Genomic DNA, 19,742 nt, shown 5'->3' with positions numbered 1-19,742 from the left:
CACAATATTTAGTCCATGTTTGGGAGAAAGGAAGGAAGGAAGTTGAAGAAAAACAGCTCATGAAAAAGAAAAATTGGGGAAATATATTTGAACTTTTCAAAGCTGAGCCAAAGGCAGTAATATAATAAAGGAGAATTTTTTATTACCATGTTGAAACTATACATTTACTCCCCTCAGGGGTAAGTCATAAGATTTTGATAGATCCTTGTAAATTGAATTACTTGAGAAATCAATTCTCCTGTCTAGTAAATTAAATACATCAACTAGTTTTTCTTTTCTGGTTGCGTTTCGTGTCATCTGCTAAGGCTTATTACTATTATTATTTTCCTTAAAAATCTAAAGGGCTCAGTGTCTTAAGAAACCTCTCTCTGATCACTATCTCCTAGCGGGCCACCGCAAACCCAGCACAGCCAATCATCTTCCCCGGAGCCCCGACCACGCCCACCGCTCTCCCTCCCCCTCCATGACCACGCCCACTCGCCGCTCCCTCCCGCCCAACCTTCGTGACTCCGCCCCTGAAAGCCCCCAGGTCCAGCAGTGGAAGACTCTCATTGGTGAAGAAGTTGTCCTGGTCCCACCCCTGGAGGACGGCGATAGGCTGCACGGGCGTGGGGCGGTGGTGGTTGGCCGCGCGGGGACGGGTCCCTAGCCGTGCCTGTCAGAGTGTGTGGCGGCAGTGGCGGCTGTCGGGGGCCGGCTTGTCAGTCGGTGAAGAGGAGGGGGAAGATGGCTCTTCGGGACCCGTGAACGCTAAGGAGCCAGCGAGCGAGCGAGAGAGGCCGGGTGGGGCGGCGCCGTCGCGGGGGGCTCGCCAGCCGCAGGAGCCGGGGAAAAGGAAGGCTGTGATCGCGGGAGCTCGCCGAGCTGCTCGGGTGAGTGCAGCCCGGGGACCCACGCCGGGCCCCGGGGGCGGCCGGCCGGCCGGCGACACACAACTTTTTTTTTGGTCAGGGAGGAGCCGCGGGGAGCGGATGGGACTTTGTCCTGGGCTGGGAGAGGGGGGGTGCTTGGCGGCCCCGTTGCGGGGGTAACGGCTCCGGCGCGGGGGGCTGCGGAGGGCCGCCGCTCGTGCAGAAGTTGGGCGCAGCCCGCCCGCTCCCCGGAGGCGGCTCGGTGCGCGCGGCCCCGAGCCCCCCAGGACACGCCGGGGTGGGCCTAGGGCGGGAGCCCACGCGCCCGGCCTCTGTCGGGCGAGGCCACGGCTGGGCTGGGAGGACCGCCGCCAGGGTCTCGGTGAAACCCGTTCCTCGCAGCGGCTCCCCGGGTCCCGCGCGGGGCGGAGAGGCGCGGAGAAGCGAACAAAGCTCCAGCCCTCAAGGTCTCCTCTGCTGCCCGCGCCCCCTCCGGTGCTTCCTCCTCCACGCTGGAGAGCCGTCGGGGTCTCTCGGCTGCACGTTCGTGCACGGAAGCACCCCCAGATGCGCACGCTTCGGCGTGGGGTGGTGGTGGTGGTGGGGACCCGCTGTCTGCCCTGCGGCGAGCACACACACACGTGCGCTTGGCGTCTCCAGAGTTTAAGACATCCCCGGAAGATTTTTAATTTTGCCCCTGTGGCTCTGCGCTGCTCAGCATCCGGTCCTGGGAGAAAGACTCCTCGGCACACGCCGACGACCCCGGGCAGCCAAGCCGCTGCTCAAGTCCGCGAGTGTGCTCGCTGGCGGCTACTACTTTCCTCCTAGACTACTACAGGCGGCTTTTTGCAAAAGTCATGCACAGTAGGCTTTGGAGCAGGTGTGCCATCTCTGTGGGTCATGCACGACTTCGCAGTTTGGGGTTTTCAGTTTTAAAACTCTTTATCTACATAAAGTCATAAACATTGGTGTAACCTTGAGTGAATGTGATAGTCCTGGAAGGGGTGTTTTTTCAAAGAAAGGTCTGCTGCTAACATCCACAGCCCCTCCAGCCATCCGTTGTAAGCATCCCTTACCGCCCCCAACCCATCGGCCCCCTACTTACAAGGTTTTCAATTTTTGAAGTGTAGAGAAAGACAGGGAGGGAGAAAAAAAAAGCATCTTTACGAGCTGCGTGGTTAAGAGTAGCATCAACGTCAGACATTCATATACGCGTTTAAACGGAGTGGCCAGAGAGAAACATTCAGAAAACAGATTTCTGCACTTGGTTCATCGTATACTCATTTGATTTATTAAATTACTGCTAAGAGGGATTAAAAGCTTTGCTGGTCATCAACACTAGCGGTCCCCGGATATGGATGGATGCTTGTGAGGATGGGATAGGGCGGAGTGTGTGCTGTTCTTGCTCCTTGTTGTATTTGTTTTATGAAACCTGCTTGTGGCTGCTTTCTTTTTTTTTTTTTTAAGTAGTATCATTTTGACAATAAATTTGAAACTATCTTTTTAGTCAGCTGTCTTATTCATCATCTATTGGCTAATACTGATTTTATAATGAATCCCAAGAAATCACTTAAAATTTTTATTTTCTTGTACGTGTATGTGTGTGCACACGTGTGGTAAACACGCATGTGCATGTCAGGGTCATTTGCTACTGCAAATACTAGCTTTATGTGGGTGTTTGGGGGCTTGAACTCTGGCTGGCAGGCTTTGCAAGCAAGCGCCTTTAACTGTTGAACTGTTGAGCCATCTCCTCATCCCTTTAAGAAATCTATTTTAAAAATCTTAGTATTCACAATTTTTTAAAAAAATTTATTTATTTATTTATTTATTTATTTATTTATTTGAGAGCGACAGACACAGAGAGAAAGACAGATAGAGGGAGAGAGAGAGAATGGGCGCGCCAGGGCTTCCAGCCTCTGCAAACGAACTCCAGACGCGTGCACTCCCTTGTGCATCTGGCTAACATGGGACCTGGGGAACCGAGCCTCGAACCGGGGTCCTTAGGCATCACAGGCAAGCGCTTAACCACTACACCATCTCTCCAGCCCAGTATTCACAATTTTGTAAGTAATCGAAATTGTTTTGAACAAAATTACTTTACATTGCCCCAGGCTAAATAGCTACTAGGGATATAGAAACGAATGTCTTTTTCCTTCTTGAGGAATTCACTGTGTAACGTGCAAAGTGCTAGTCATTCTTATTGGTGGAGAGTAACATCTGTAATACCAATGTAATAGGTGTGACTAGAGATATGTCTACATAGCCAGGGAGCTTAGAGTAGAAGATGGCCAACTTACATTGGGTACAGTGGAGTTGGTAGGTACAAGAGGTAAGTGAAGAACTTTCCAAGAGATATTAATAAAGGAGATGGCAAGAAGGTCCACAAAACCCTGACAGAATTCACTGCTAAGTCAGTTGACAGCTGATAGCATTGACTTTGACATGGCTTGATGCAGTGTAGTGAGGGTGGGAAGAGAGCCGTACCAGGCCTTCTACCCACTGCTGAAAGGATTGGATTGGAAGGTGATGAATGAAGGGCCATTTGTTAGTTTTGTATTTTAGACTCTCACTGTGGCAGAGGGAGGTAGAATCTGATGGTTTCTAATGACCTATGGGAAGAAATGAGGAAGGGAGACTAAGTATTTGACTTAGTTCCATTGATTGGAATGGGTACACATACATTGAACTGAGATGGTAAATTTCATTGTTTGATGTAAGGAATCAGTGGAACACTCAGATGATGTTTGAATCTATGGATGTGGAATGTGTAAAGGAATCAGTAGAAGAGAGAAATTTGGGGGTTCACTTGAAGCTGTATTGATTTGGTTCTGTAAAAATGAGCCAGGGAAAGTCTGTGGCTGTATAAGTAGTCAGAACAGACTGACAAATTGCTGAAATAGATGGAATAATAGTCTGAATGACAGAGGAGTGACAGAAAGGGTGTAGGAACATCAGAAGAGCTGCAGATGAAGGTCAATGATTTTGAAGGCTGCAAAGTGTAAGTCAGGAGAGGACCCCGGTATCCAGTGACTTTGTCAGAAGGCTGTAGGTGAGGTATTCCAGCACAGTTTAGCGGAGTGGAGGCTCAGCCAGTCATCAGAATTCAATGCCAGTAGATGAGTGTGAGTGAGGCTTTTCCAAACTGAAGTTAGGAAGGGAGACAGTGATGGCTACAAATCAACAGTTCTCAATCTTGGGTATACATTTATAATCTATGGAAGTTATTTTTCTTTAAACTTTCAGAAGGCTCCCAACTTTATTCCTTTAGGGGTAGGATACGACCCAGATATCAGTACTTATTTATGTAAGAGCCTCCTAAAGTATAACTGGCATGTAACTTTTATTTTAATTATGTGACTTAATGTTTGACGTATGTTTATACTTGTTAAAACCATTACCACAATTAAAGTAATGAACACATTCATTACCTCCTAAGGCTTGCCTGTGTCTTCTGTAATGTTTCCTTATTCCTAGGAAACCACTGCCACTGATCTACCTGTTTTATGTCAGTATAGGCTATTTGCGTTGTGTTGTAGTCCGGTTTGCACTGCTGGTAGAAATCACCCGGGGCGGGGGGAGAGGTTTATTTTGGCTTAAGACTCAAGGGGAAGCTCCATCATGGCAGGGGAAACGAACACATGAGCAGAGGGTGGACATCACCCCCTGGCTAACATAAGGTGGACAATAGCAACAGGAGAGTGTGCCAAACACTGGCAAGGGGACACTGGCTATAACACCCATAAGCCTGCCACATTCTGCCCCTGGCCCCCATTAACTGATAACCATACATGATGTAAAATGCAATGCATTCATCCAGCTTTGGAAGTCCCCATAGTTTTTATTAATCCTAATGATGTTCAAACATCCCCATAATACAAGATCTTTTAATTGAGCCATAATACCAAAAATTCCTCCCCCCAAAACCCATTATGGCACAGAATAAACATTCACACTGCAAAAGATGGCATTGGGCACAGCAAAGAAATATTCAGCCAATACAAGATTTAAAACAGTCAAGGCAAACATCAAACTCTGTAGCTTCAAGTCCAACACTCTAGTCAGTGACAAATCTCCAAGTCTGATAATTCTAACCAGCAATTAGTCTCTGGAGTTCAATTCCGCCCCTTCAGCTAGACTACTCACAGTCCTGGAATACTGTATCTGAGGCTAGGCAGCTCTCCTTGGTAGCCATCTCGTGGTCCTGGCATCTCCACTGGGTCTCCACTGCAATCCATGGTTAATCTTCATGGCCTCATGGGGCCTTCATGTAGGCATCCAGCAAAACTGCTTCATAGTGCCCATGGCCATTTCCAAAACACAAGACTGTTGCAAACTCATTGACCCTCTTTTTCCTGCATTTCTTATACTCCACATACCAGGTACTAGTTTGTTAATCCAGGGGGGAATAAAGCAGACTTTGAAGAACAGGATACTCCTTGAGCACTTAGTCCCTTTCAGAAGAGTCTACATTCTTCCTGATACCCTAGTGCAGGTCAGCTGACCCAATCTCAAAGGTTGTAATCTCTTAATTGCAGCTAGCAGTTCACTCGAAGATGTGTTTTTCTGTGCCATGTTCCTCTGTTCACACCAGTTCATTTCTACGCAAAGCAACCCTGCACAACTTCTCAGGACACAGGCATAACAGCAAGCTTCTCACACAAACTGTAGCCCAGTCCAAGCAAACCTCTTTCTCACCCTCATAAGCCAAACCTCACAGTCCATAGTTCTTATTGCATTCAGGTATTTCAACTCTGACGAGAATAGTCCATCAAGCTGTACTTAACAGCACTGCAAGGCATCTCTTAGGCCAAGGTTTTAAATTCTTCCACATTCCTCTTGAAAATCAGCTCCAAAAGGCCAAAGCCTTTTGTTAGGTGTCTAGCAGCAAATGACCCTACTCCTGGTACCAATACTACTGTTGTAGTCAGGTTCACATTGCTGGTAGAAATCACCCAACCAAGAGTAGCTTGTGGCTTGAGGGAAAGCTCCATCATGGCAGGGGAAAAGGATGGCATGAGCAGAGGGTGGACTTCAGCCCCTGGTCAACATAAGGTGGACAATAGCAGGGGAGTATGCCAAACACTGGCATGGGGAAACTGGGTATAACACCCATAAGTCCTCCCCAAACAATATACTGCTTCCATGAGCCTTTAATTTCCAATTGCCATCAACTGGGGAACCTAGCATTTAGAACACCTAAGTTTATGGGGGACACCTGAATCAAACCACCACACATTGCCTTTTTTATTTTTTTAAGTTCACTAGATAATTTCAATATGAAGGCATAGTGGAAAACGTCTGCAGAAGAGTTAAAGGACTTTTTTGTTTATTTGATTGGATGTGGAAAGTGAGAATTGACCAGGGGAGGTAAGAGATTCAGGAAAGATGGTATCATTATTCACACTTAGTCCTTGAGGTTGATGTAAAAGGTGTTCTGAGCTTTGACCGGTATGAAAGAAAGGCAAAGAATGTGGTATTAATTTCTCTGTTATTATTGTCAGTGTTATGCAGTTTCAGTGTTGGTTCTCTGAAGTACCTTTAGGGTACTCAAAAAGAGAGCATGTTGTATTGTGAAAATGGATTCCCCCAGAACAGACACCTTATTATGGAGTCCGAGACCCCCTAGCACCACATGTAATGCTTTGTCATCTTTTTTCTATTTTTCTCTTTTGGAGGGGAGCAGATGGAACCAACAGTTTTTCTATTGCTCATTGTTTGAAAGCCAAGTGCTGTCAGTGTCTTTTTGGTCATCCCTGTTTAAGGCATCTTTGTTTAGAAAATTTTCTGTTTGCCCTTTAGACAGTACCTTATAAACCACTAGAGGAGAAAACTCATCCCTCTGTCTCCAGAATGAGACAGAGAAGAGTTGTGAGTGGAAGTAGTCAAAGCTCGTACTTCCTGTCCTGAGAAAGGTAATACCTATAACCTACACCCACAACCCACTTTTTATTTAAAATATCTGGCCCAGGGTTTGGAGATAGATAAGATCTGAGTTGTGTTGGCTCAAAGGTTCAGGGCTTGTTTCTCTTGAGTTTAATGTTTGGTAGAGGGTTGAAAACAGAAGGGCTGATAGGTGAATGTTGATTGTCATTGTGTTTTACCATTTATAAAGGAGGAGGGGAACATTATATTTGATTAGAGCATTGAAAAAAATCCTTCATTGTCATTGATGGGAAGTATGATCCTCCCTAGAGAGTGAAGACATTCTTAACTTTGGTGCAGACTAAACATGTAATCTTAGGTGTTGTTATTGTTATTACTCTAGTGACCACAATGTTATCAACATTATACATTTTCCTTTTTTTTTTTTTGGTTTTTTCGAGGTAGGGTCTCACTCTAGCCCAGGCTGACCTGGAATTCACTATAGAGTCTCAGGGTGGCCTCGAACTCACGGCAATCCTCCTACCTCTGCCTCCCGAGTGCTGGGATTAAAGGCGTGCGCCACCACGCCCGGTTGCATTATACATTTTCTTAATTGCTAATATAATATCTAGCTATTTTTGGAACTTTGGTAAACTCAGGAATGCATGAATGACAAATATGATGCTTGCAAACATTTGGATTTCTTTTCTTTCTTTCTTTCTTTCTTTCTTTCTTTCTTTCTTTCTTTCTTTCTTTCTTTCTTTCTTTCTTTCTTTCTTTCTCTTTTTTGTTTTTGAGGCAGGGTCTCATTGTAGCCCAGGCCTTGAACTCAGTGATACTCATGCCTCAGCTTCCTGAGTGCTGGATCAAAGGTGTGAGCCACCCTGGCCAGCTGCGCTAATATCTTTATAGGACTTTTAAAAAAATTTTATTTATTTGAGAGCAACAGAGAGAGAAAGAGGCAGATAGAGAGAGGGAGAGAGAATGGGCACGCCAGGGCCTGCAGCCACTGCAACCGAATTCCAGACGCATGCACCCCCTTGTGCATCTGGCTAACGTGGGTCCTGGGGAGTCGAGCCTCGAACCGGGGCCCTTAGGCTTCATAGGCAAGCACTTAACTGCTAAGCCATCTCCCCAGCCCATTTATAGGACTTTTAAATGGGTATATACCTTTAAAATTTTTTAATACTTGATTTTTTATTTATTTGAGAGAAGGGGAGAGAGAGAGAGAGAAGGGGGGGATGGAGGGAGAAAGAAAGAAAGAAAGAAAATGGGTATACCAGATCTTCTAGCCACTGCAGACATATTCCAGACACATGTGCCACCTTGTGCATCTGATTTACCCGGGTTCTGGGGAATCAAACCTGGGTGCTTAGGCTTCTGAGGCAAGCACCTTAACTGCTAAGCCATTTCTCCACCCTTCTTTAAAAATTTTAAAAGTATTTTATTTATTTACGTGATGGGGGGCATTGGAGAAGACTATGAGTATGGGCTTGTGGCAAATAAACTCTAGATGCATGTATTTGGCTTTATGTGGGTACTGGGGAGTCAAATTTAGGCTGTCAGGCTTTGTGAGCAAGTACCTTTAACTGCTGACCTATCTCTCTAGCCCTAGGTATATACACTTTTTTTTTTTTTTAAAGAGGTAGGGTTTCACAGTAGTCCAGGCTGACCTGGAATTCACTGTGTAGTCTCAGGCTGGCCTCGAACTCACCGCAATCCTCCTACCTCTGTCTCCCGAGTGCTGGGATTAAAGTCGTGTGCCACCATGCCTGGCTCATTCCTCTTCTTTTTTTAGCACAAACTTGTATTTTTGGTTATTTTAACTTGAAAGATTGTGAATATTTAACCAAATTAATAAAACATTATTCTTCATAGCATCATTGTTTTGGAATGTGTGTAGAGTATATATATGTGAGGGGTATGCGTGTGTGTGTGTGTGTGTGTGTGTGTGTGTGTGTATGTGTGAGTACTGAGGCCAGAGGAGAACAGTGGTGTCCTTTTATCACTCATCTGCCTATTTCCTTGAGCTATGGTCTCTCCCTCAGTCTGGAGCTCCCATTCATCAAGGAGTTGCAATGATTCTCCAGTTTTCACCAGTCTCCCCCACCCACTAGGGATCTGCTCATGGCCACTCCTAGCTTTATACCTAGGGAGTCAAACTTAGTGATCTCTGGTTTCTGACTCAAAAGGCTCTCATACCCTTAGTAGCAAGTGCTTTGAATAATGAGTCATCTCCTCAGTCCAACATAACATCATTTTAAATGTGTGTCTAATATTCTGGCATATGAATGCACAGCAGTTAGCATATTGATGAATTAGTAACTGCCTTTATTTCCTTAGGATAGACCTGAAGTCATATGGCATGCATATTTTAGTGATTTTAATAGATCTTAGTAGCTTGTCTTTCAGAAAGGTTTAGTTATTATTCATCTTTGTACGTGAGAATGTGAGCTCTTCATATTGAGTACTAGCAGTTAGCTGCTTTTTTGTTGTTTTGTTTTTCGAGATAGGGTCTCACTGTAGCTCAGCCTGACCTAGAACTTACTATGTAGTGCCAGGGTGGTCTTGAATTTACAGCGAACCTCCTACCTCTGCCTCATGAGTGCTGGGATTAATGGTGTGCACCACCATGCCCGGCAGTTAGCTGCCATTTTAACATGGAGGTTGTATCTTCTATAAATTATTTTCATTGTCATAAATATTGTATTTCTTTCTTTTCTTCTCTCCCCTTCTCTCTTTCTCCCTCTCTTTCTTTGACTGTGTTCAATGGTGTTTCTAATTTGTGATCCTCTTGCCACAGTCTCCTGAGTGCTGGAATTACAGGTATATACTACCATGACCAGTAACAATTCTTTCAATACTATTTATTTAGCAATTATCTTTTCCCAGAGGTCTCATATACCAAAACATGTGTATATAATCTATTATGGATATAATTAATTGGCTTTTCTAGGTTTCTGTTTTGTTCCACTGGTCTGTTTTCTTGTTTTTTGAGATGGTCTCATCATGTGACCCTCATTGTCCTTGTGCTCACTGTATAGCTCAGGATGGCCTTGAACTCCTGACTCTCCTCCTTCAGTTTGCTGTGTGCCAGGACTAAAGGTATGAGTCACCACCCTGGCTGGATGTTTCCTTTTGATCCAGTGGTTCCAGACTGGTGAATGGTTACTTGTCACTGTCTTTTTCAAAACATTTTCAGCATTTTTATATAGTTCTTTTTTAAGGTTACCTTTAATTCAACATATTAAGGTCCCAGAATAATCCCACTGGAATAGCTAACTTAATTTTTTAGTGATAGATGTATTGTTTTCACAAGTTACTATAATTTTTCAATCATCTTTTATGATTGACTTGGTTTTGACTTTTCTTCGTGTGGGTTCTGGCCCCTTTTAAAGTAATATTTTTGGTATTTTAGAACTTGTTGATTCAATTATGAATGAAATCTTTTCATTATATTATGAAGATGATTATATATACCTGATGAAACAGAAAAGTTATGATTTTCATATATTCTTTGCTCACTGTTCATCTTATGAAATTCTTAACTGTAATAGTTTTTATTTAGTTTTTGTAACAACTCAGTTACATCATTTGTAAATGATAATTTGACTTCCTGGCAAATTTAAAAAAATTATATTCATCAGAACGTCTAGAATAATGTTGAAAGTATAGTAACTAGTGGGCATTTTACAGTTGTATATTCCAATTTTTTATTTATATGTCAAGAAAGAGGTCTTCAGAATTTTTTTTTTTGAGCTGGAATAATAAATTTGATTATGTGCCCTCAGAATGTACATTGAAATGGCAATGCAGTTTTTTTTTTCTATTTGTACCTTGTGAAGGGCAAATTGTATTAGATTTAGTAGATTTCACCAAACATTGCTCTTTTTGGGATAAAAACAACTTGATATGATAATAGCTTATCTCTTTGAGGTATATGACAATGATGTCATAATGCTCCTTTTGGCCTATTATATTTACTTATAATATTATTTGAACAACTGGATACGTGGAGAGGGAGAAAGGAAAATCTTAATTTTATTTTTTGTCTCTGTCTCTGGCCATGTCTTCCTTGGCAGGTTAGAAATATGTTGGCTGTAAAAATGTCTTGTTTTTCAGTGAAGTTTCTTGAGATCTTAATTTGTGCTTAGGTATTTTCTCAGTATTTTGCATAGTTAATTTTATTTAATTATACAACTCTTTGAAATAAGGACTATCATTCCTATTGTCCTGTTAGGGAAACTGGGACTCAGATTAAGTCTCATTCCAGAGCAACATCATGCTTCGTGGTAGAGTTGAAATTCAGTTCTCATATGATATCATAACCAGTATTTTAAAATAAGTTCCCTAATATTTTCCCAGTTAAGATGCTCTTCCCTCTTCCTGTTACTGAAAAATAAATATAATCTTTTAAAAACTATTTTTTTATTTGAGAAAGAGATAAAGAGGCAAGTAGAGAATGGGCATGCCAGGGCCTTCAGCTATTGCAGACAAGTTCCAGATGTGTATGCCACCTTGTGCATCTGGCTTACATGGGTCCTGGGGAATCAAACCTAGGTCTTTTAGCTTTATAGGCAAGCACCTTAACCATTAAGCCATCTCTTCAGCCCTAAATATAATCTTTTAAAACATCTTCTTGAGTATTTTTCCTTGTATAATTTTCAATTTTGATACCCCTATTGTAATTATTACTGGTTTCTTCTGTGTAAATGTCATACCTTCTGCTACTTTAATAAGCGTAGCCCTTTGTGGTTATGGTAGATGATCATGGAGTGGGGTGAAACATGTGGAAGTTAAAATTAATGATTATATAATATACTTAATTAATTTACAGTTTAATTTGTTGAGTCTTCAAGATTAGTTGGCATTCCTGACTTCTGTTTCATGTTGTAAAGAATGTTATGCTAAATCTACTACCTGTAAGCAATGTAGAAGTTTTGGAAACTTAGTACTTTTCCAATGTAGTTAAATATTTTTGAGCCTTGTATTAGGGTAGCATTTTAGTAGTCAATGTGAGTGATATTTGTTTGTGTGCTTTCTTGAACAAAGGGTCTTTTTGTAAGTTGATGGACATTAGCTGCTTTCTCATACCAATGCATTAGAATCCATTCAGTCATTTGTATTTGACTTAATGAAACTGTGTGTGGGGGGTTTCCTCAAATTTGTATTATGAAAATCATTTTAGGTTTTGGCTGTTAGAAGATTTACATTTACTCTTGTTTCTGTGTTTGTAAAGGCTAGGCGCTGTGCACATGCCTGCAGTCAGTCCTCGCTCCTCTAGAGGCTGAGATGTGAGCACAACGTGAGCCCATAAGTTGGAGTTGAAACAACATACTGAGACCCTGTCTCAAGATGCAAAATGCATCTACCCAAAATAATAGAATTATGTTCTGTATAGGTAGGGAATTTAAGATAATAATCATTAAAAGTGCTTAAGTTGGGTAAGGGATTACTCTTATTTTTATCTGTTTAAACCCCTTCTTCCCTACAAAACATAAGTTTAAAACTTAGTATTTGTTCTAATCAATGTACACAGACTGCACTGCCCGCCTCCTTCTAGCAGAAATGGCAAAAGCTGCCATTCTGACCACATTGAACTTCCTTGATGTATTATTTATTCTTTTGACCTAAATTTCAAGGTTTCTGCTGATTTGTTAGTCAATAGATGTTATAGTGTCAGACAGAATAACAAAGTCCCCAAAGCAGTGCTAATTACTTTAGTAATTTAAGGAGAGAGTGTCACTTTTTGGCTTTTGACTGTAATCAAGTATAGAAGAGGGAGAGTTTATTTTGGGAATTTATGGAACTTCAGGTGGGTTCTGATAAGGGAATATGGACGAAGGTGATAGTAGTTTAGAAATGGGTGGAGTAAGATGCATAGAAAGCATGGAAAATAGCTACATGGATGATAGAACCTGAGTATTGAAGTCAGTGAGATCAAGACATCAAGTTTTAGGGGCTCAATGGTTAAAGGCAATTGCTTGCAAAGCCTGCAGCCCAGGCTCAATTTCTAAGCCTCCCATGTAAGCTGGATGCAAAAAGTGGTACAATTGTCTGGTGTTCATTTGCAGTGAGAAGAGACCCTGGCGTGTCCTCCCCACACACGCGTGCGCGCGTACACACACACACACACACACACACTCGTGAGCACATGCAAAAAAAGTAGGGTTTTGCTGCAAAGTTAGAGGATGAACCTATAGAAATACATGACAGATTTGCTATTTTGAAGGTTGTAGAGGGGATAGAATGAGAATTACATTTATACTGTAAAAAGTGAGCTGGAAGAGATTAGAATTTGATTATACCTCTGGCCTCACTCTCTTTTTGGGAGCTATAAATTCTGAAATGCATTCTCAGTTGTCCAAATGGTAAAGTTCTTGTTAGAACTACTTTTCACTGAACACTGCTAGTGCTTTATTCACATTATGTTTAATTCTGAAAGCATTCGTGTGGTAGATATTACCCATTTTTCATAGTCGAGGAAGCTGAGGTCTGAAGTTTAAGGAACTTGCTGGAAAAAGGTCATGAGGTTTTTGATATCAAGAGCCCTCACTCTTTCTTGTGCATGTTGCTTTGTGTATTTATTGAAGTATGTTCAACACTGTGGTGGGTGTTTCAGGGGGAATATAAGGTATGCTTCCTCTTCTAACAAAAGAATGGAAGTTAAATTTTAATTATTCTTGTTGAATTCATGCTAATTATAGTTCCTGTTTAACTGTTCTATAAAGGCATACTCTCCCATCATATTAATGATATTTGATTGTTAACAGCAGCCATGATTTGTCAATTAAACATCTTTTTTATCATAATAACAGTAGTTTAAAAGAGAGAAAAGATAGGCCAAGAAAGATCTCACCACAAAAAACAAGAGTAAAGCTTGTAATTCTGACTATGAGAACTACAAATACTTCTACAGTTTTGGATAGCAAGGCCAACCTCCTCATAGAGATAATACTGAGCTTATAAGGTGGCAGCCAGGGCAGATCCTCTTCGTGTCACTAGGTTATAAAGCTCCAAACAGTTTATTATAACATAATGTAATTTATCAAACTGCAGCTCCACAAAAAATTAGTTATTGGTGAAAGGGACCAAGCAGATTTTTCAAAAATAATAAACACTTTCTTCAAAAACAATGCATAGTTGAAAAAGAAATGTTTAAAATATTTTAGAGATTGACATTTCTTATTGGACTTTTTTAAAGTACTTTGGGTGCAACCAAGATAACAATTTTTGCTGTGCCAATTCTAGTTTCATAATCAGCTATAAAACAACATGTGAGGTATATTTTGTCATATTAGTGTAAGATAATATTATAAAAAACTTGATTTTATGAATAAATTCATAATTCAGCTTCTGCTAAACCAGATGGACTTTTATGCCAGTTAATATAAGTCAATGTGGTCAGATTGAACTATTTGTGCTTTGATTGCTGTAATTGTTTTAAATTTTAATTAATTAATTAATTTGAGAGGGAGAGAGAGAAGTGGGGGGAGGGAGAGAATGGGTACACCAAGGCTTCTAGCCACTGTAAACGAACTTCAGATGCATGCATCCCTTGTCCATGGCTTGCATGGGTCCTGGGAAATTGAATTGAGGTCCTGAGGCTTTGCAGGCAAACGTTTTACCTGCTAAGCCATCTCTCCATCCCTGTAACTCTTTATAAAAAAGAATAGCTGTATTAATGAGATCCACCAAGTTTCTGACTGGAGAAAAGAATTTAATAGAACTTTAAACAATCAAGATCAGTTGTTTTTTTTTTTTTTAATCCCTAGAATGCAGATTGAATCCAGGGAAAGTCTCTACCACTGAGCTACATTACCAGCCCAAGTCTGTTGTCTTTAAAAAAGTTATGTCTTGTTAGTAGGCATTGCCATCATTAATACTGCTTACTTATATTTTCTTATTGTACCTCCCTTATTGCCTACCCTTTTCCATTGAACATCTGGGTCTCTATTGGCAGACTTCTTTAATGGTTTAGTTTCATTCCAAGTTGCTAAAGGGCAGTGACTCATGCTAAAACATCAGCCCACAAGTAAGTGGAATTTGGTTCTCTTGACATTTCTCTCTTCCTTTGTCCCCAACATGGCAGCAGTAAAAAGTGCCACTTAGAATACAAAAAGCTTTAAGGAATTCAAGTAGAGCTGTGCTTTGCGAAGCCTATTCTTATATACTTTTATGTTTGGGAAAGAGAAGAAAGGGGTGAATGATAGCAACATGATGAAAACATAATGTTGGCTTTGTGCTTTCTTTTACATTATCATTTTGCTCACGGCATTTTATTATCTGAAGGCTCAGATGTTGATTTATCCTGATTTAGTTCAAAGGGGATTAAGGGACACTCACTTCTGCTTTGTTTTAGGTTTACTTGCCTTCCCTAACAGACTATGAATCTCTTAAGTCAGCTACTGTGTCATACTCTTGTAAATGTAGCATCGAGGACATAGTGGACATTTAGTGGTTTATGAATAATCAGGTGTTATTGAGACATGTTTAGGACAAGAGGAGGTGGATTGACTGCTGGATTGTAGTTTCATTGTTGTTATGGGCTGACTCATGCCCCCTTCAAGATACATGTTGAAGTCCTAACCTCTAGTACCTGAGAATGTAACTGTATTTGGTGTCAGGATCTTTATAGAGGTAATTAAGTTAAAATGAGGTCATTAGGATGGGCCCTGATCTACTATGACTGGGACCCTTGAAAGAACAGGCGATTTGGACAAGACTGATACAGAGGGAAGACAATATGAAGACACAGGGAGAAAGCAGCTATCTACCTGTCAAGGAAAAGTCCTTTTGCCTAGCTCTTAGTAGGAACCAGCTCTGCAGACATCTGGGGCTCAGGCTCCTAGCTGGGGAGCTGTGAATACATGTTCTGTGTAGAAGCCACATACTCTGTAGTACTTGGTTACTCAAATCCTAGCATAACAACATAAATGGTGTGTGTATGCTCAAATGCACCAAAAATTATCAAATACCCTTAATTTGCCTATTCTCAAGAAACAGATTTCCAAGCTTAATGCCAAGACCTCAAAACATTTTAGGTTTCCTTTAGGCAAGAAAAAAGAGTGAAATTTGGATAGCTTAGTGGAGCGTCATACTACTTGCTACTTCTACCATCTTCCCAGTACAGCCACTCCAAGTAGCTGGCAAAGTTTTAATTGAACTGAGTTTGGTCTGGCAAGTAAAAAATGTTTGTGGACATTTGTGTTCTTACATGTTCAAGAGCTTTGGCCAGCAGAGGAAGACTGGATAAGATAGTTTTTAGCGTGCTGTTAATTTGAACTAATTGCTCGTTCATAACATCAGCTGCAATATTCGGTCCCCGTTATAGTTAGCAGGGGTCACACAGTTGTCTTCTGGCCCATGCCTGTTAACTTTGATAGTTCCATATCCTCTGAGCAGTACCCATGTTGAGGTCCTAGCACTTTTTCATTACCTGCTTTAGCCACATGCTAAATATATGTGCAAGTTCTTACCATTCATTTCTTTTTATTGCTGTGAAATTAAGTCATATATCAAATAGTGTAGTGTTCAGTGTTTTTGAAATTCTTTTTTGAGAAGCAGGTTTTGAATATGTACAAGAGGGAAGCACTTGTTCTTATGCCAGTGGGAGGCAGTTTGCTAGAGTTTTGAAAGCAGGGGAAACTAAGCTCTCTACAGAATGGAATAAATGTTTCAGACCCACAGGAAGGCAAAACTCAAATTGTCAAAAGAGATAACCAACTTGTACATATGAGTAAATAAGAATTTCCATCAAATTTGGCTTTTAATGTTCAGTTACAGGGCTGGAGAGATGTCTTAGTGGTTAAGGTGCTTGCCAGCAAAGCCAAAGTACCCAGGTTTAATTCCCCATACCCATGTAAAGCCAGGTATACAAGGTGGTGCATGCATCTGGAGTTTGTTTGCAGTGGCTTGAGGCCCTGGTATGCTCTCATGCTCTCTCTCTCTCTAATAAATAAAGAAAATATTAAACAAATTTCAATTACAGCTGGACAGTTTTGAAGCACCCTTATTACTGATATGTGGGCAATGTGGTAAAACTAGTGATAACCTTTTTAGGAGGATGCTGGGGTTTAACCTCAGTATCTAATACATTCTAAACACATGATTTACCAATGATGCATTTTCTTAGGTCTTTCTCAATATTACTTTCTTCTTTTTTGTTTTTTTTTTTGAGGTAGGGTCCCACTCTAGTTCAGGCTGATCTGGAATTCACTATGTGGTCTCAGGCTGGCCTCGAACTCACGGCAATCTTCCTACCTCTGTCTCCCAAGTGCTGGGATTGAAAGCGTGCGCCACCACGCCCAGCTCAGTACTATTTTTTGTTTAGACAAGTGTTGTGTATAGTTTGGTGTGTGCACATGTGTGTGCAGAGGCATGTGCCCATGTGGTTGTATCAGAGGCCAGAAGAGAACATTGGTGCCCTTCTCCAATTGTTTCTCCACATACTGCTTGAGGTGGTGTATCTCTCTTGAGAACCGCTATCCATTGTCCAGCTCCAGCTACTCTCCAGTCTCTGTCTGTCATCGACTGGCATTCCAGACATGTGTGACCATGCCCAGATTTTTACGTGGGCTCTGGGGAAATTGAAATTTGGTGGTCTCTTGCCTGAGCTGCAAGCTTAAACAGCAAGTACTCTTAACCACTGAGCCATCTGGAACGTTGTTAATTTTAATAAGAATACTAGGCTGGCATACAATAGATCTACCACTGTACCTTTTTTTAAAAGGATGAATATTTCAAAGTTTGCCTTTGAAAATTCTAAATATAAAAATTGAGCCAGGTGTGTTGGGGCGTGCCTTTAATCCCAGCACTCGGGAGGCAGAGGTAGGAGGATCACTGTGAGGTCGGGTCACCCTGAGACTATAGAGTGAATTTCAGGTCAGCCTGGACTAGAGTGAGACCCTGCCCCCCCCCCCAAAACAAAACAAACAAACAAAAAATTGACACAAAAGTTAGTATAACCACTCTTTGGAGTTTTCAACAATCTTATAAAATCATTTTTAGTTAGCATATATTAATTATACATAATAATGGGCTTCATTATGATATTTTAATACATGTATATATTATATTTTGATCATATTCATCCTGTTGACAAGCAAATAAAATAAGTGCAGACTAACCTTTTTTATTTTAGGAGAAGATCTCACTACATAGATCTAGCTGTCCTTGAATTCTCCATCCTTTTGCCTCAGTTTCCTGAGCACTGGAATTACCGATGTGTACCTATAATGTGTACCATGCCTGGCACAGAAAATTTGAGAGTAAATTTTTAGAACTGATCTTTATATTGTATAGAAAAGTTTGAAATGGTGCACAATTAACTTTTTTCACTTTTTATTTTAGATATGGTATAATAGCTTATACTCTTTTATCCCCTTCTTCTGTTCTTACGCTGGGGGCCCTTCTCAATGGGGTTATGCTATTCACTGTGGGGTCATGAAGGACAGTCCCTGTGGCATAGTGGAGGGGACTGTGCCTCAGAATATTCCTACTGACTTTGTGGATCTTAAAATCTTTCTGCTCCTTCTTCTATAATGTTCCATGGCACAATGAGCCATGGCACACCTGTTGGCAGTCTGATTTAGTGTTAAGCTCTCTGTAGTCTCTGGATTTCTGGTGTGATAGGTTTTGATTAGTGTTACAGCCAGTTTCGCATTACTGGCAGAAAACACCCAACCAAGAGCAGCTTGTGGGACTCAAGGGGAAGCTCCATGATGGCAGGGGAAAATGATGGCATGAACAGAGGGTGGATATCACCTCCTCGCCAACATCAGGTGGACAACAGCAACAGGAGAGTGTGTCAAACACTGGCAAGGGAAAACTGGTTATAACACCCACAAGACCACCCCCAACAATACACTGCCTCTAGGAGGTGTTAATTCCCAAATTGCCATCAGCTGGGAACGTAGCATTCAGAATACCTGTCTATGGGGGACACTTGCATCAAACTACCACAATCACTCTGTCATCCTTGCCCTGGAACGGGTTATCTGGTTAGCAGTGAGAGCAGTATGCATGTGACGGCTTCCTCTGCAATTTCTCCCAGGCCTTGGCAGATGTGGTAGTGGTGGCACATCTCATGGTGGGCAGTTGGCTATCTTCATGTCTTTTGGTTTTTTTTGGAACAGCAAGCACTTTATTTATCTATTTTCTTTTTTATTATTGACAACTTCCATAATTATAGACAATAAACCATGCTAATTCCCTGGCTCCCACTTTCCCCTTCAGAACTCTACTCTCTGTCATACCTCTCCCCCTCTCAACTAGTCTCTTCTTGTCTTACTGATGCATCTTGGTTCTCTGTTTTTTTTAAAAAATATATTTTATTTATTTGAGAGAGAGAGAAAGGAGAAGACAAAGAGAGAGGCAGAGGGAATGGGCACGCCAGGGCCTCCAGCCACTGCAAATTGGCTTATGTGGGTCCTGGAGAATCAAACCAGGATCCTTTGGCTTTGCAGGCAAACACCTTAACCACTAAACCACCTCTCCAGCCAGGTTCTCCTCTGTTTTAACTCTGCCATCTGCAAAAAAAAAAAAAAAAAAAAAAAGATTCTTCAACCAAGAATGAGAGCAGCTGTGTTAAAGGGGTATGTAAAATTATTTGAGAGCAGTTGGGACTTCTTTCTGAAGTCTGTTTCCTTACCATGGGAGTCTGCTTGGTTTCCAGTACCAGATATGGGTTCTCTCCCACTGAGTGCACCTCATGTCCCATCAGAGAACAGTTGGTTACCCATAGAGGTGTGCCACTATTGCACAAGTGTGTACTTCTTGTCTGGCTGGTTGATTTTGTAGTCTGCTTATTCATGCTGCTGGTGGTCATTGTCCTCCAGCAGTTCCCATAGGGCTTTCCAGCACTATGAGGGCTAGTCAGGAGGGGTCTGGTTTTCCTCCCACTATGATATTCTGATGTTCTGTGACTGCAGCCTGTGGTGTCTCTTCTAATTTTTGAAGAATGGCAAAGCAAGAGTGAACATGTGGAAGAGATTTAAGTGTAGCAATTACAAAACTCCTTTAGTAAAG

The 19,742-nt window shown here is 41.5% G+C and overlaps 1 protein-coding gene across 2 annotated transcripts in view; it reads left to right on the top strand.

The window, feature by feature from the left end:
• The first annotated feature begins 699 nt into the window (after positions 1-699).
• Fam126a (family with sequence similarity 126 member A) overlaps positions 700-19,742 on the top strand; it is a 108,385-nt gene continuing 89,342 nt past the window's right edge. Inside the window, exon 1 of one of the 2 annotated variants that reach the window (XM_045135758.1) lies at positions 700-872. The gene's annotated coding sequence lies outside the window, so the exon portion shown is untranslated. The remainder of the gene's footprint in view (positions 873-19,742) is intronic. The other variant, XM_004652821.2, reaches the window with a different exon arrangement.

Source organism: Jaculus jaculus, chromosome 16 (genome assembly GCF_020740685.1).
Source record: "Jaculus jaculus isolate mJacJac1 chromosome 16, mJacJac1.mat.Y.cur, whole genome shotgun sequence".
NCBI lineage: Eukaryota > Metazoa > Chordata > Mammalia > Rodentia > Dipodidae > Jaculus > Jaculus jaculus.
Note: the sequence above shows the minus strand (reverse complement) of the source record. Positions and strands in the feature narration are given on the sequence as shown.